The 15,155-nt window shown below is 39.8% G+C and overlaps 1 long non-coding RNA gene across 1 annotated transcript; it reads left to right on the forward strand.

Moving 5' to 3' along the window:
- Positions 1-4,692: 4,692 nt before the first annotated feature.
- LOC118121386 lies at positions 4,693-12,904 on the forward strand. The gene is made up of 3 exons (XR_004698313.1): positions 4,693-4,830; positions 4,977-5,151; positions 12,352-12,904. It is a non-coding gene; the product is annotated as an uncharacterized LOC118121386 (long non-coding RNA).
- The last annotated feature ends 2,251 nt before the right edge of the window (positions 12,905-15,155 follow it).

Here is a 15,155-nt window from a genome sequence, read left to right on the forward strand (position 1 = left end):
ATATTAAAGTAGGAATCTGCAGATCAAACCACTAAAAGGAGCATTTATCACAATTTGTGACTTATCAAGGTTGCAAATAGAGTTGGAGACTAGTCAGTTTGACTTTGAAAACAATTCCCAGATGGCAAAATACCAGAATATACAGTGCTTTGACAGCAGCTATCAAATCCATAATCCGTCTTCACTTTCAGGTTTGTCATGAGCAATGTATTAAACATTATAGTGGCAGGGTTCTCCCTGTTAGGCAGCACTGACTGTCTCTTTCGCCAGTTAAAATAACAAACAGTACAGGTCAGATGGGCTGTTAGTCATGAGTGCTGATTCCTTAATGGCTAAAATGAATCTTTTGGCTGTTTTCTTGTAAATGTTTTCCCTGCAAGCCGGTGTATTCCTGCACCCAGCCCAAGATTGTAAGTGAAACAAAACACCATTCTGTAGCACTCCTCTTCAACACGAGTTGGAGAAGGGGTAAACTTTAAATTGAGCAGATAAGTAGGCTTTTCAAAATGTCAGATCCAGTAACTATATTTCCTATTTTATGCTTCTTATCTCATTTTGACCTTTCCAGGGTGAACCCCGCCTCTAACCCAGTGTCAGCTGGGATTGGGTCCTGCTCCCTGGTGGATGCAATGAACTCATTTTCAGGTGGTAGTTAAAGCAGGTGCTTAGGAGGTGCCTCTTTCATTCCCTCTCTGCGCTCTGAAAGCTTGTCATTGCACTATGTAAGTTTGGTGAGCAGGTACAATCTATCGCCTAGTGATAGATCAAGATTAATGTCAAACCGTAGATCAGTTAAAAATACAACGTTAAGCATTTTTTCAGTTCAGTTAGTGGGGGTATGCAGTGCTTGTGCCAGAAGAGAAATTTATAGGCTTTGTTTTCTGTACATGAAAACCACTCAACTGCTCAGAGTCTGTGCAACATCAAATATCTCTTCTGGCTGCAGGGGGCACTGTGGCTCAGTTAAAAGTTACATAGTGTTGCTTTAAGCAATGACAAATTAGGCTTTTCCTAAAAGTGTGTCCCACTTCGAAGCCAAAGGTGATTATGGATCTAAATTTAATCTTTATTTTTAATTACTGAACGCTTCAGTTACTTGCAAATGTTACAAGCTAAACTTAATTAGTTTGTGTTGAGGGACTTTAAAGGATTTGGATTCAGTGAGGTGGAATCAATATTGGATTCAGTTTCAATAGAAACCTCCAAGACCAGTTAAATACCTATTGGAAGTTATTTCAAAGTACTTCATTTGGCAATTGCAGCTTACCTAAACTGCCTCTATACAAAGATATACAAAGGTACTGTTGGAGTTTGTTCAAATTCATCAGGTTAGATGCATCTGGATCAGACTTCCACTTTCCTCTATAGGAAGGTTTTTCCAGTGATGGGTGTATCCCAGGTTTAAATTTCAGCTTGTCGATTTTGAGTGCGGACTATTTTCATCTGAGGGTTGCTCAGGCCCAACATGTCGATCATGTTTGGATTGCTGAGAATTCAATATTTCTCCAGGAAGTCATCATGATGGAGAACATTCATAACACGACACACACTGGCATGCAAAAGCATTTTCTCAAAGCAAAACGCTATGTTGTTAAAAGCCAGTGGATTTAAATGGTTGTGTGACAAAAATATTGAAATGAAAAGATAAAATCAAATCAGTGGACTGCTCGGACTGTTTTATGACAATGACAAAGCAGTGTGTGATGTTGCATGGGCATTGTTGGTCGTGTCCTCACTCAGTGTCGGTGCAGAATTTGCTCCCCATTTGTCGACATCCACACAATTATTTTGGGTAGTGTCAATTGAATATCTGATTGGGGTTATGAATTCAGGGATTTAATTTCACTGCAACAATGCATCAATTGTTTCCAGTAAGAGACGCAGGGACGGTGTTGTTGTTCAGTAAACTGATCATACACAGAGTGTACTAATGCCTCTGTGGTGGAGTCCATTGATCTGCTGTCCCCATGCATAGTACTTTCCTAATGATATCTGAGATGCCACTGTTACAGAAACGGAGAGCAGCATTTCCCCAGCTCTCTGGAGCAATTTATTGTGGGAAGGTAATAATAAGTCTATATTTGAAAAAATGGGAGTGGATGAGCCCCTGTCTGGATGTGGGCTCGGAGCCTGAAACCACAGCGGCTCATGGTGGCACTGGGAGTCATTTTCAATCTTACTGTAGAGGGAAACATCGCTGACTGCAAGAGAGCGGTTTGACAGAGGAGCTACATTTGTGACTTTTTCACAGCTTTTTATTCACTCTGTTAGGGACTGTACAAAGTTAATTGGGGTCAGGAGGCCGGTTAAATCTACCCTCCCCTGCATTATTCGTTTTCGGAACTGTCCGCTTGGCTTCACTCTGCCCCCCTGATATCTTAAATTATATATTTATAACAAATGCAACACGTCCAAGATCCCACACAATGATAACATATATGAATTACATCTGATGACGGTATAGCCTCACATGTATGAGATCATTTGTCTGACTGTCCCTCAAATCAATTACATGATGCATGACTTGCATGGTTGGATGCACAAGGAGATGCTTCTTCAAGTCACCTGTTTAAATGACACACTGGGAAGGCAATATAATAATTTGCTTTGTGATTTCACACCCCAATCACTATGTTTTTTCAAATATAATTGAAATGATAAGAAACTAGAAATGACAAATATAATACTGGTTGTACTATTTGTTGTATTATCTTTTTTCCCCCAGATTCATTTATATGTTGTTTTGTTGATACAGTTAAAAAAAACAAAATGATATCATCTGACTTTGGAAGTGGCCGATGATAAAAATGACAATGCCAAGTGACATGCTGGGGAATTTCATTTGGTATTTGTTTAGCTGAAAGACTCAGGGAATCAGGGATTTGTCATGTAGTTGGAAATCTAATAAGCAACTAAAACCACTTTCAGCAAATGTATTTCCAGAGCCTGTTTTCTCTCCCAGGGGTGAAGTGTGTCAGTGGTGCAGCAGCAGCCACTGTATAGTAAACATAACACTGAAACAAACCACAGTGAAGTTTCTGGCCATCGATCTTCGGTCATTAGCTATGAGCTCATGGCGCCACTCAATGACCAGCAAGACTTTCAGAGTAATATAAGTACGCAACACCACTATTGATCCTGGTGTGCCCCTTTCTGTGTCAAGCACTCTTAATAAGGGGGTGTCAAAAAAACAACCACGGTCAAGCCAGAAAAAGTTGTTTAACCAAACCTGACATTTGCTCTGGACTAAATGTACCTCAATGTACCTCTGTCTGCTAGAAATAATGTCTCTACGCAAACTAAACTGCAACACAAAATATGTTCTGAATGAAATGGAATTGTTGTAGAAGCAACACATTTTTTAATAAACAAAACGTTACATGTGTCACCTTTTCTGTGGACAAATTATTGATAAGTTCAGGATCAACATATTAGCAAAATACGTAAATTAACATCCTCGTTATATTAATATCAAACATAATCATAACACAATTAGGTTTTGTACAAAACTTACCTGTTGTTGCAATTTAGTAATTTTAGGTAACAGGCAGGGCTCCGACTGACTTCTTCCATTGGCTCCACCGGTGGGAACCCGGCTCCAGAGGCTCCAGAGGAGGATAACAGAGGACATTTAGACTAAAAACACTTAGACTACTGCACCACAGGAGCAGTATGGAGGCATTTTCTGTTTTTTTCTGTTGTTTTTTCTGTTTGAAGAATTGGTCACCATTGACTTCAAATGTATCGGATTTGGCTGCAACGCTGTTTTCCCCTGAAACTCCAAAAGTGTTTTGTGAACTCTCCATCGGCATTGTGGTGAGTAGGTTATGAGTACATTTTCATTTTTGGAACTAGCGCGTTTTAGCACCACAATAATTCACCTATTATACCTTTACTATACCCCAGATTCGATTTCCAGTTCGATTCAATTTCGATTCAGTTAAGGGTATTTCATTGTACAATACCAATTTGGCCTGGATATGAGAGAAATTCTCAGTTAATTAAAGCTGTAAACTGAACGAGGAAACTTCTAACTCTGTGCATTCTTACAAATATTAAGGAAGGCCTGTCACGATAACAAAGTTGTTTGATGATATTTTGTCCCAGAAATGATTGCGATAAATGATATTATTGTCATCTTTGAGAAACCATTTTAATATGTTTTATGATATTATAGCATAAACATTTGGCACAGGATACATGTTACCAGCTCAGTAAACAGGACATGGATGAACTTTTACCTTTGTATTGTATTAGGTTAGTATGGGATTTGTGTGTGTGGGTGTATGTGTGTGTGTGTGTGTGTTTGTCAGATTTTCTATGTGTTAACATATGTGTCTCATAAACACTGGAGTGAATCAAACAAACACAAAGTAAACTTCAGTAGTGTTCAGATAATCACTTGTGAGTAGTGTTGGTGTTTATTGTTAAAGTGTAAAGTGTAGCCAGGTCAGCAGGAGTGTGGAGGAGGCAGCTCAGACAGAGACTCTGACACGGTAAAACCAAAGTGCTGCTTCTGCTCTGATCATGAAGCAGCGGCGCTAATCGTTTAGCGGCCCTTGTGGAAACCCTGTATTCACACTTTCTGTCGCCACTGTTCGACATTTACCGCCTCGTTCACCGCCTCTCATCTCTCATCTGTGAGTGAGTGGGGGCGGGGCCAGCCAGGTGTAAACTCCGCAGAGGAGAAGAGATGAGGAAGCGACACAACTCGATCAAATACAGAGACACCAGATTGATGTTTGGCGCACCGGTGCGACCAAGGAACATTTTTAGTCGCACTTCACAGGTTTTTGGTCGCACTCGGGAGGCCTGACAGGGCTGCTGAAGGTCAGTTAATGATTAAATGTTAATCATAAATAAATGTTAACCAAGTAGTTTTGTTTGCCAACCAATACTGGGGCTGAAAACTTAGAAGGGCAAAAGCTAAAGATAATGAGGTAAGTCTAATGATGAACTTTTGTCTTGTCATGCAGGTCAAACACCAGTCTTCTGGATGGTGGCAGAAGTTGACACACTTGAAAAACACAGTTCAAGTGACCATTCTCGTACAATGGACATACTGTATGTGTGCTGGTGTTGGAAACAGATTGTCTAATCTGCAGTTGATTACTTGGTTCGAGAAAATACTACAAAGGAGAAACTACAATGGTGAGACGAGATTTCTTTTCTTGGGCCATTTCTGTTGAACTACCTAGTAGTGAGTGCTGGCAGGTGTAAACGCAGCTGCAGTGATGCATTTTGAAACTAAAACAGAGTCGTGTGGATGCAGCCGAAGACACTTGATGAAAAACAGATTTGAAGGAATGAGAGAGATGACAGTAATTAAGGCCAACATTTTACCACGAAGAGATAAGAATGGGAAGATTAGGAAAAAATGTTTCCCCTGAAGAGTTGAATTGTTGAGTAAGACTGCAGTAAAACTTTGATGAAACCAATTGTTCATCTGAATGTTAGCATTTGCTTTTATTTGTTGGGAAAAATGTAATATCTTATGTCATAGTTTGTTTTCAAAGGTTATGCCTTATTTAGTTTATGTTGTTTTCATGGGACAAAAAACATTGGCAACGAATATTACAAAAAGAACGATAGACTCTAATAATCCATGATGAATACCAGTGGACAATAATCCGAGGGGAATTTAATTTTAAAAGAACTGCCGATCTAAACTTATGCAATAAACATCAAGACAAACCATCTCTGAGCATCAGCCTTTCCAGTTCAATTTAGCTTTCAGCGAAAAGATAATTGCATTATTTCCTGAATTCCTGAAATCTTTTATAGAAAAAACACTCACATTCATTACACCAGACTTTGACATCACTTCAAGTTCTCATTTTACAAAAAAGTGAAACTGGAATGGAGTACAGTTCAACCCCTGGGCTAATCGTGGGGCCTTTTATCTGTAGCAGGAAGAGTGTCTTTTGTCAGAAACAGCACCCTGAGTCTGGAGTGAGGGGGGAGGGAGGGAGAGTTCTGGGCATTGTCTCCCTGGAGGACACTAATGGGTTTTGGTGTCATGTGTTTTTCACTCAACACTTGACACATGGAGCCGCTCTCCTTCAATCACTCCACTTTAATGTCCATTACGATGAGGTATGCCAAAGTAACAGGCTGACTTTTGGTCACTTAGATTGTCCAAAAAATGAGAGTCTATTTTAAAGACATCCCTCCTTTTAAAGCTCTCAGCCTTTCTTTGCATCCCCGCACGCCAAGTTGTCTTGGTAACACACATCCTCGCCGTATCTGGTGTGTGTGCGACACCGTTTCAAGTGTGTAAAAGTCAATGTTTTTGTCTGGCCATGTATGCAAGTAACAAAAAACTATTGGTTGTGATTCTCTTTTCAAGGCACTAGACTGTCTAATGAACCCCTGAATTCCAATGAGGGTGGGATGGGAGGCTTCACAGTATTTGGGGCAATAAAAGATGTATTCTATCCAAAGGAGAAAAAGAAATGTATTCTCCTGAAATACAACTTCTCTTTGTCCTCACCTGGCACAATTTAAATTATTGCTCCAACCTAGTAAAGTAGGACACTCCATACCTCCTAATCCATTAGGCAATTAATATGGGAACTTAAAACATTGCTGCAGATTTTTGCCGCGCTGTCGTCGTAGTTCTGCGAGACAGAGAGCACTCGGGGGCAGTCCCTGAAACTTGAGTAGATGATTAAGTGCATTTCTGCTCTCGAGAAGAGATTATGTCTTGCGCCAGTGCCCGAGTCAGAGGATGGAGCATGGCTGTGGAACTTGGCAATTGTCGAGGTACATTGAGATAATGATGTACCTGTCCTCAACAATAACGCTAATCATATCTCACCTCCAGGGTATCGCTTTAAGGTCAGAACAAATTCACTACCATACATTAAGTCCTTGTATTGTTTTAATGAAGGTGCACGGATTCCTGCCGATGCGGATTGCACTTACACCTCAAATACCCTGTGTGTATGAATGCCTCCGATTCTTAATTCGCTTCTCACTTAACAGAGGAAAAAATCCACTGGAACACTGTTCACCTCTGAGCTCCCAAACATTATGAGTAAGAAGATTGTGACACATAAGACTGCAGGCTCATTTTTAATGAATGTGAAACCTGGCCCGAGTTTACACTGGACCGCAGTCTGGTGCCCTAAAATTATAGCCATGCAACACCTTTCCACTCTGCACACTCGTGAGGGCAGCGGCAGCTCTCCAAATGTATGGGGCCGCTGAAACGAGCATCTGTGTAGACGCCAGCGCCTGATGGGAGTTTCTCATGGAGGGAGCCATGGAGATATATTTATGTTTCTCCCCCCATTACCAGAGCTTTAAATAATAAAGTAAAATAAATAGCATCCATTAAACTGATCACATTGTACTAACTCAAATTGTGTTTATTATGCTAATGGTACATGAAATTAAGAAAAAGACCTTGATGCCAGTGGATTTAATTAATGGGCTTTGCGAAAGGCACAGAGACATAATTCATTTCTGAGTAAGTAAGTCTCATTTGCAGTTCCATGGGTCCTCATGCCACTGATTGCCTGAGTTATTCTTGCAGATGTGCTGCTCACAGCATGTCCCTCCATTAGAAATGAACACCTCATTATATAAACTACCTAATTAAACATAATACAGCGCCGCATTGACTCATTAATGCGTAGCCTTCTTTCGTCTGAAGGAAAGAATGCGAGGGGGGGAAAGGGAGAGCGAGGCAGAGATAACGCAAATGAGAGATAGAGGAGGAAGAAAAGGCGCTGTGAGCAGAACGGGCCAGTCCACTGTACTCCCATCGCACCAAAAGGACCTGCACCTTTTCACAGATTCAAGTCATTGTTGCAAACACAAGAAAAACTGTGATTACATTGTGGGTGTGACACAGTTGCTGGAGAGTTTTTTTTTACTCTCTATTTATAGTTTCTAATATTTTGTGTTAAAAATATAACACAAAAACAGCCAAGCAGGACAGCACACCGAAGTCCAAGATGAGCTGAAACAAAATCAAACAAATGCATGTTGAGTAAAAAGAAGATCAATGAGTGAAATCCCCCCCCCCTGTGGCTCAATCACCCCCAAAACCTAAAGCAAACACTGCCGGGATAAGCCTCAATAATTCAACACTAATTAAAAAGACACCAGGATATACAACCACTTTGAGAGCTGCAGAGGCGTCAGTCACTGACATGCCCACACAGTGCCCCATTCATCGCTTTGCGTGTGGGTGTGGGTGTTAGCAATTATGTGTGTTTTGCAACTTCAAGGCATTTTTGCGAAGTGATGACACTGTGGTTGGTGTTCATTTCTTCATGAAGTTTCGTCTAGTTGCAGGGTCAAGTTTGGATTTAAGATTAGAAGCGTTGAGGTTTGGGATATAGTGTTTGACGGCTTTAACGTGAGAGTTAGAGGCTGGGAATTACTCCAGTCGGTGAGGGTCCTCACACACAGCAGATGTGTGTGTCAGTGCACGTTTCTGAGTGTGAGTTAACAGTGGGGTCCACAGACATGTAAATGTGAGAATAAAATAGTTGACTCAGGGTCCAGTCAGGAGCATCATCTGGAGCTCTAAATCATATCTCACAGTCTTTATCAGCAGATGGAGTTATATTACGGTCTCTATGACAACGGAGTAAACTCCATTCAAGACTGTGACATGTAGATAAAAGCTCAGAAAAAAAAGCTAATAAGTCGACGTTGAGACTTAAAAACAAAGAGACAGATTTATAATTTTGTCTTACAAATAAAATTTGAAATAAAATTAAACTAAAATTACATATATATGTGTGCATTATAATATCAGTAATTAAATGTGACAACATTTTTACATGACATATTTCAACTCTGATTGTCCCAGAGTTGAACAGTACAGTACAATAGTAAACTCCCTCAGTCTGATCCAATCAGAGACTTGTTTGATCTGAACATCCTGTATATAAGTAAAAGCTGAACACACTTTTCTGTTGTGGTAATACAATACTTCAAATATAAATACTCTTTTTCCTGAATTCACATTCCCTTCAATAATATTCATTATATTTAGTCATGTTTTGTTGCACTGGCTGGTTCCTCATATTTTATATTATGATCCGAAAATAGCAGGAGAAATATGTCGCATTTCTCCAAAGTCTTCCTCTAAATAAAGACTAACACATATGGGTTGGAAAATTCGGATTACTACTGGAGGAGGTTAATGAGTAGCGCAGTCATAGGTTATATATTTATTCTGATCATATCAATTAAAAACCATTTATTAAAAGTATAAATGTATGAACTTGTCACATTTCATCTGGCTTTTACCCATAAAGAGTTTTGAACGAATACATCTCAGCCTCATTACACCAGAGAAAATCTACTTCTCTGTCCGTACAGTAATATGTCCTGATACCATCTTTAAACAGATTCAAAACCACTATGTCTTCCTGTGATTCCAAGCTGTTATAATATTGAAAAATTGGTGTCAAATCATATAAACTTTCTTTTTGACTTTACATCTGATTATTGTAATCGTAGCTCAACTTCAGCCTCTGAACATATAATTTACTTCTGTCGCTTCTCTTCCTCCACTCTGCCCTTTTTTACTCTGTCAGACATTTATTGCACTTTTGTAGGAAGCACAAATGAGAAACCAAGTCAATCATTGGTATGTCCAACAAGTGTTAATCTACAGTGCCTACAGTATTCACAGCGCTTCACTTTTTCCACATTTTGTTATGTTACAGCCTTATTCCAAAATTTATTAAATTCAATTTTTGTCCTCAAAATTCTACATAGAATACCCCATAATGACAAAGTGAAAAAGGTTTGTTTAAAATGTTTGCAAATTTATTAAAAATAAAGAACAAAAATATAACATGTACATAAGTATTCACAGCCTTTGCTCAATACTTTGTTGAAGCACCTTTGGCAGCAATTACAGCCTCAAGTCTTTTTGAGTATGATGCTACAAGCTTGGCACACCTATTTTTGGGCAGTTTCTCCCATTCTTCTTTGCAGCACCTCTCAAGCTCCATCAGGTTGGATGGGGAGCCTCGGTGCACAGCCATTTTCAGATCTCTCCAGAGATGTTCAATCGGGTTCAAGTCTGGGCTCTGGCTGGGCCACTCAAGAACATTCACAGAGTTGTCCCAAAGCCACTCCTTTGTTATCTTGGCTGTGTGCTTAGGGTCGTTGTCCTGTTGGAAGATGAACCTTCACCCCAGTCTGAGGTCCAGAACGCTCTGGAGCAGGTTTTCATCAAGGATGTCTCTGTACATTGCTGCATTCATCTTTCCCTCGATCCCGACTAGTCTCCCAGTTCCTGCCCGACTGAAAAACATCCCCACAGCATGATGCTGCCACCACCATGCTTCACTGTAGGGATGGTATTGGCCAGGTGAAGTGGTGCCTGGTTTCCTCCAGACATGACGCTTGGCATTCAGGCCAAAGAGTTCGACCTTTGTTTCATCAGACCAGAGAATTTTGTTTCTCATGGTCTGAGAGTCCTTCAGGTGCCTTTTGGCAAACTCCAGGCGGGCTGTCATGTGCCTTTTACTGAGGAGTGGCTTCCGTCTGGCCACTCTACCATACAGGCCTGATTGGTGGAGTGCTGCAGAGATGGTTGTCCTTCTGGAAGGTTCTCCTCTCTTCACAGTGCAACGCTGGAGCTCTGTCCAATCAAGTTGTAGAAACATCTCAAGGATGATCAGTGGATACAGGATGCACCTGAGCTCAATTTTGAGTGTCATGGCAAAGGCTGTGAATACTTATGTACATGTGGTTTTTTCGTTTTTGATTTTTTTTTAAAAAAAATTCAAGTTATCATTATGGGGTATTGTGTGTTGAATTTTGAGGAAAAAAATGAATTTAATCCATTTTGGAATAAGGCTGTAACATAACAAAATGTGGAAAAAGTGAAGCGCTGTGAATACTTTCCGGATGCACTGTATATACCCCACGATGACCTAACAGCACTACTAACCCCAGATAGCATTGAGAAATGTAATTTAGGTGTAAAACTCAGAAACTGTATCACACCTAAATTGCTTTCAGACATACACTGAGCTCTCGATAATCTCCTGGCATATTACGGCGGGTGCTTGTTTATGTCAAAACGCAAATGTCCAGGTGAGACGCTCCAGACTTTTTTTGTAGTTTCTCCAGCCAGCCCCCTTGTAAAAACTCCGGATAATGTCTGAATGAGCTAATGTAAGAACACAGCAGGAGATCGTCAGGAGGATTCAAGCGAGTTGTGCGTTGATGACGTTTTTGACACATAACAGACACAAAACTGAAAAAAACAAACAGAATACAAATATCTTTGGCTGGGTCTGGATGCTAAAGTGGTGTCATACACAAAGAAGACACCAATGAAGATGTCAACAGAGCTTTTGGTGATAATGGCCGACGCCAGTGTCAATGTGCTGCAAGAACAAGTAAACTGCATCATTTATACGTTACATCCTGCCTCTGCCTGCTGTGTGACCCCTCACCTGAACGCTCCGGAGATCTTGGTGTTGTTGTGAACGAGTCTGAGCGGAGAATGTCCTGCTGCGTTGTTAATGTGGGAAAGACAAACTCCGGAGAATGTCCAGACCCAATTGTGCGTACATTTATAAACAGTCTTCCTCTCAGTGACGAGTAATCCACATTCTTTGTTACTTGTGGGAAATAAATATGAATATTCATATTCATAGTCATATTCTGCTCCTCTCAACACACTGGATCAAGCACAACTGCTGTTCTCACCAGGAGGTGAGAACAGCAGTTTATCTGACAAGTGTGAATATTTTATATATTAGTAATTTTGCAATTTACAAATTTCGAAAACTAATCTGAAAAACTGTCATTAGATTACCAGCACATGAGGCCTCCAGGACAACTAGTGGACATACTGAAACTAGTCAGTATCAAAATGTAGATCTGAGAATAATGCCCAAAGAATGTGAGGGTCTCATTAAAAATCCTGTGACGTAACAAATTTTGTGTTGCACACATAACCTACATTTACTACTATCCAGAGTTTAGGCACAACAATTAGCGCACAACGCTAAGTTTTAGAGCTGGGTTTCAGGATGGCAAACAAAAAAAGTAAATCTGGTGGTGCCAGGTTTGAGGGATGTGTCACAAGAGTTTGGGGCAGTTCTGGGAAGAGTAGCATTTCTTTTGCTGCAAAGCGAGGGTTGATACAAGTACTGCACATGTAGCGTACTGGTTTTAATGAAGTTTTACAAGGATCGCCATCAGTCCGCTGCCATCCACATATGCTTTGGATCTGTAAACCTCGGTTCTTCTTTCTTTCTTCACAATGGTTATTAATATTTTTGACTGAAATACCTAGAAAGCATGGCCCTATCCATTTCAGTCAGCCTCTTTAACCTCTATCTCTTTATCCCAAAGGAATGTAATCACCTTCACCACTTTACTGGCCGATCCTGATGAAACGGACTCCACTGCAGTTTCATATCACTGGATTCAGGACGTTGTGAAGTTAAAGAAAATTAGGCCCTCCAAGGAAGGGCCAGTGCATGTGTGCAGGTCAGGGGTCCCTTTCTCCTACATCAGTTTCTTGATATTCCAATACAATCGAAATGTGGAGGGACAAAGTTCAGCAGTGTGAATTTTTTAATGAGTAGAATTACAATGCTCACATGCTTCTCAGCGCCATCATCATTATGTGGTTTTGTTTTGTCGTGTTCTCTAATTTACTTGTGTGTGTGTGTAGTCATACATGTCTGCATTCCTCTTTGGAGCATAATAAATGGCAGTCTTATTTGTAGAAGTAGTTGAGTGGTGAAAGCGTTGCCCATTGATAAACTTAGATGTTAATTCATAAAATAGTCAGTAGGACAGAAGTAAATAAAGAACAGCCCCGTCATTTTTCCCCTGTCAGCAAACTCAGCATAGTGCTTCCATGTACAGTTACAGTCGGTGCACTGAAAACACATTTTCCCCAGAGATATTTTACAAGTAGATTAAACAAATGTTTATAACTGAGACACAGTGGATTCTCAGATCTCTTTATTCACAAAATATGAAGGATGTTTATCAATATATCTTTTTTCCTGTTTATGGTGTGTTTCTAATAAAATGCTTTTTTTAAAAAGCCAATATCATTATATCATTATATGATAAATTGAAATCAGTTAATCCTGAATCTGTCAGGCTCTACTACTAAGTAGAAGATAAATCAAGGTGCAATGTTCAGATTGTTCACCCTTGCTTAAATTATACTCGTTATAAAAACGTATAATTAAAATGGGGAGAAAAAACCCCATTTCTTTTCAGATTTGCTGCGAAAAAGTCATTTAAATATACACATCATAACTTATTTCAGTCTGTATTTTTCATTTAAAAAGTAATGTGTGTGAATTTGTCTTTCATCCATACTGCACACTCCCTGATGGTGAGGAGTGGATTAAAGCATTGGCATGAAACAGACTTCTATTAAGAATTTACCTTTTTAATTATGCTGCACTTATGTCACAGTGTTATGGGGCCGCTATGCCCTGGGGTGTTTTTCAAGACATATAACACAACAACTCATCCCTGGACCATAAACTCTATATTAAAAGTTCCTGTATTGTTACAAAGAGAAGTCACAACAACTGCCAACACAGATAATTAGTCTGCGATTGCCAGAAATTAGGTCATTATGAAAACTGCAGCCACCCCTGCTGACAACTTCACTCTATGATTAACCGTTAATAATGTTGCTTCTATGCAAAAACTCTGTAGCAACTGAATGTGCAGCATCCGGATCCCAAGGAACAGTGCACGGACACAAACGCAGATACGAAAGGTCGAGAGAATACATTCACGTACATTTACCTTAATCCATCATCATCCCAGATCAACAGAGACATCAAACCAAACAAGTGCATCGGAGGTAATTATCACACTTGACAGTCAGAGCCATTTAAAGCAAATCTGTCTAAATATACATCGAAGCTCACAACGAAACAAGAGCATTGAAACGTTCTCAAATCCACTTCTCCTCAGTGGATCCATATGATCAGTGTAGTCAGTAGCTCCACAGGCAGACATTCATACAGGGATGAAGTTAAGTTATTCTTTACCTGAGTGGGAACATTGCCAGGTTAGGTGAACAGAATCCAAGCTTCTAAAAACATAAACTCTTTATGGACAAAGCTTGTTGTTGTTCATCTTGTTGTTAATCCCAGATCTCAACTATGAATCTGACCGTCCGAGACAGATTTTTTTCACACAAGCAGACTTGTTTTTCATTTACCTTCATTCTGACCACTGTCTCCATTTTGTAGCTGTAAAACCACAGGTTATTTCATTTGAATAATGTAATGATCTGAATCGAGTTCATACATAGAGTCTGGTTTTGTGTGGGTGGAGTGTGATGAGCTTTACTTTTCACAGGCAGTGGAACTTCCCCTCGACACTGTCTGATCTGATAATCAGATAATATCTTCCAAAATAAAACTTGTACCCATACAGGACAAGATAGGGACATTCACCATCTTGTCCTATATTCTGAAATGATACTCAGGATACAAAACGTAAATGATTGCCTCGTGGTTGTTGGCCTCCACCAACCTGTTAACTTTCAGGAAATATGGACACAATCTCCACGTCTGACTTAAGGTATTAAATAATGGCTAGAAAATGTTTTTTTGCAGAACATTATGATGTCAGTGAGGTTGACCTTTGACATTTTGGATTATGGCGCTATTGCCAAAAATGTGTTTTGATGTCGGAAGGATCTCGACCTTTGACCGAAAGAATCTAATCAGTTCATCCTTGAGTCCAAGTGAACCTTTAAGCCCGGTCTGAAAAAATTCCTTCAAGGTTTTTAAAAGATTGCATTCACAATGGGACAGATGGACAACCGGAAAATTGCTGGCACAGACGCATTAGAAAAGACCTAACCGCATGTATGTTCATTTCTCACACTTTGTTTACGACATTTGAATATTGTAAATGAGTCTGTAAAGGCCATTTGAGAAAAGGTATCCCTGTGTTTTTCCATTCAGTCTCGCTCTCTGTGGTCAAATTAATCCTGAGAACAAAGATAATCTGAGGAAAAAGAGCTGCAACATTAAATCAGTAAATGGAAAATCTGCCAGTCAAGCTGAAATGATGTTATTACACTGCATGCTGTGAGTGGCTGAGTAACCTTCAGATACCAACTGTGAGTGAGATGATTTATTTTAGAGCAAAAAAAACAAAAC

The sequence above is a fragment of the Hippoglossus stenolepis genome, chromosome 14 (assembly GCF_022539355.2).
Source record: "Hippoglossus stenolepis isolate QCI-W04-F060 chromosome 14, HSTE1.2, whole genome shotgun sequence".
NCBI lineage: Eukaryota > Metazoa > Chordata > Actinopteri > Pleuronectiformes > Pleuronectidae > Hippoglossus > Hippoglossus stenolepis.